Consider the following 3,409-nt stretch of genomic DNA (forward strand, 5'->3'; position numbering starts at 1 on the left):
CAATGCAAAAGAAACACAATATAACATCCATACATAGGCAAGGCATTTTGGCTGCAGCACTGATGCCTTGCCAACAATCCAGTTGTCAAAACGTTTTTTTTTTCTTTTATGCGTCTTTCATGGCTGGCTTTTACCTTGATTACATTCATGTTTCTTCGCAACAACATTGGTTGCCGTCGAACTCTTGGTGGACTCATCATTGCTTTAAAGTTAGTTAATCAATCCCTCCAAATTAATTAAGTATCATACAACGATTGGCTTACGCAGTAGTCAGCAACCTTTATTTGTTCACGTCCTTCTAGAGGGCGTCGGAGTATTTTAAAACTCTAGCGCAATTTAGCTGGGGCATCATGTTTTGAAACTTCGTGAGTCATAGCCCTGTCGACTCCAACAATACAGCGCCCGGCGTAAATAAATTTCTGTAGGAATAAACAAGAAATAGCCTGTTCTGGATTGAGGCGGGTAAATAGGGTTGCGTTCAAAAGGCAGTGACAGTCCGCCACGTTGGTAGAGCAGTACCAGTCATGAAAATCGCGGGAACAAAGTGCCACCATGGCAGCCGTCGGGTGTGCGTGCAGTCAAGCAACCAAAGTTGTCTCGTAATGTAACCCAGGCGGCGAATTGAAGTCAACAGATAAATAATTGGCAGATCCCACGTACAGTGTGAGTCGATGATATGCGAAGCATGAATGAGAAATGTTGATATGTCACTTTAAAATCCGCTCAATGTTACTAGGTGAAGGTAAATGATGCCGTACATGACACGTGACTTCTGTGTTTGGATTATCATGTTTGGATTATCATGTTTGGATGTGTCCTTTACCTTCGTCATCTATTCACGTCACGTGATACCAAATTTAGTATTTGTGGAGCCAGCGAAACGGCCACGAGCACGCTATCAGCATAGTATGTTGTCATGTTCTTACAACACACGCGTGTCAGGATTATCATGTTTCCACCAGTCATATATTTCGTCATCCATTGACGTCACGTAATACCAAATTTGGTGTATGTCGAGCTACAAAAACGGCCGCGAGCGCATCATCAAGGCCCAATATACTCCGATGTAGAGTTGATGCGCGCGCACGCTGGGCACAGCGACGCTACGTTAGCAAAACGCGAGCACTCAACAGCCGACGACCAGCGTTCTTCGGCGTGGCCCGACGGCAACCAGCGCGAAATAAGACATACAGCATTTCGCGCCGATGCGTTACCAAGACAACACTGCGTCTTCCTCTTTTCGTGATGGAGGGACGCCGGACGCGCTGAAACGCACATGCGTCAAAGCAACGCAGTGCGGCGCGCGCCTGCGGGTATATGGCAGGACCGGCGCTTGGCGTGAGAACGCCAGCGTGACGCGACGAAATGAACGCCGGCGAGCACGCGCACGGCGTCGCCTCGAAAAGTATTGGCGCCTTGACTGTGGCATGTAGTCATATTCTCACATGACGCGCATCTCATAATTATCATGTTTGCACCAGTCACATTCCTTCGTCATCCATTGGCGTCACATAAATGTGATCGCGGCCATTTCGCTAGCTCTTCACATATACCAAATTTTGTATTTTAATACCAAACTTGGCATATGTGAAGCTAGTGACACGGCCGCGAGCGCATCAGGAGTGTGCATGTAGTCATGTTGCTACATGATACGCACCTCGTGATTATCATGTTTGGATATGCCATTTACCTATATCGTCTGTTCGCGTCACGTAATAATGAATTTGGTACATGTGAAGCTAGCGAAACAGCCGCCAGCGCATCATGAGCATGGCATGTAGTCATGTTACACGACACGTATCTCATGATTATCGTGTTTGCACTAGACACATACCTTCGTCATCCTTTCACGTTCTAAATTTTGTATGCGTGAGGCTAGCGAAATGGCAGCGAGCGCATCATGAGCGTGGCATGTAGTCATGTTGGAACATGACACGTTTGTCATGATTTTCATGTTAGGGTCTGTCAATTGTGTTCGCCATGCAGTCACGCCATACCATACCAGTTTTGTGACATGCCATGTGAACGAAACCACCGCAAGAGCTGCAGGACAAGACATGTAAATCATGACATTCATGACATACATGTCAAGATTTTCATGTTATCTTTAGTCAGATATGTTTCTCATACAATCATGTTACGGCATACAAAGTTTGCTATCGATACCATTATAGAAACGGCCAGGAGAGCTAGAAGTCGTAGGCGGATAGATAGATAGATACATGGATAGATAGATAGCTAGAGAGATTCGCACAAAGTCGATGAAGTTCACGAAGAAATGCTTCTCATTAAAAAATATTGGAGTCTCACTTTTGATTTGCACAGTTGGCCTCGCCCGAACGGGCAAGGCCTCCCAAAAATTGGCCTACAGGCTCATTGGGGTGTCTTTCCCCACGGCAATCTTTAGTAAAAGGCGAAAGATTGTTGCGACTAGCTGAGGCAGGACGTGAGCGATGAATGAAGAGCAGCTCACAATCCGACGTGTTGAAAAATAGCCAGAAAACTTGGCCAAGCTTATACAGAAGGTTTTTGTATGTTTTGGCCTCTGAATCCCAAAACATGTGTTGTCATAAAAATTTTTTTTCTGGATGATTCACAATGATAACGTATACCTTTGAATTAAAAAAAAAAGTCAAATATAGTCACATTCATTTTAGTTTAGGCTCCTATGCTGGCGAAAAATGTATGCAGCCGTGTACACTACCATTAAAGTTTGCAAATGCCGGAATAGCGGAACGTGACCACGCTTCTATGTCATAATTTGCGCGCTATGTATTTAGTCTTTTAAAAGCGAAGCATTTCTTAGCGAACTTTGGCGACCTTGAGCGTATCTATCTATCTATCTATCTATCTATCTATCTATCTATCTATCTATCTATCTATCTATCTATCTATCTATCTATCTATCTATCTATCTATCTATCTATCTATCTATCTATCTATCTATCTATCTATCTATCTATCTATCTATCTATCTATCTATCTATCTATCTATCTATCTATCTATCTATCTATCTATCTATCTATCTATCTATCTATCTATCTATCTATCTATCTATCTATCTATCTATCTATCTATCTATCTATCTATCTATCTATCTATCTATCTATCTATCTATCTATCTATCTATCTATCTATCTATCTATCTATCTATCTATCTATCTATCTATCTATCTATCTATCTATCTGCCTACGACTTTAAGCTCTCCTGGCCGTTTCGATAATAGTATCCATACCAAACTTGGTACGCCATAACATGATTGTATGAGAAACATATCTCACTAGTCATAAGATGAAAATCATGACATGTGTGTCATGAATGTCATGATTTACATTTCAAGGGGCTGCAGCTCTTGCGGTGTTTTCGTTGACATGACATGTTGCAAAACAGGTATGGTATGGCATGAT

The 3,409-nt window shown here is 42.6% G+C and overlaps 1 non-coding gene across 1 annotated transcript; it reads right to left on the minus strand.

Moving 5' to 3' along the window:
* Window positions 1-2,331: 2,331 nt before the first annotated feature.
* LOC119173048 (U5 spliceosomal RNA) lies at window positions 2,332-2,454 on the minus strand. The gene has a single exon (XR_005110001.1). It is a non-coding gene; the product is annotated as a U5 spliceosomal RNA (small nuclear RNA).
* Window positions 2,455-3,409: the final 955 nt, after the last annotated feature.

Source organism: Rhipicephalus microplus, chromosome 4 (assembly GCF_043290135.1).
Source record: "Rhipicephalus microplus isolate Deutch F79 chromosome 4, USDA_Rmic, whole genome shotgun sequence".
Lineage (NCBI taxonomy): Eukaryota > Metazoa > Arthropoda > Arachnida > Ixodida > Ixodidae > Rhipicephalus > Rhipicephalus microplus.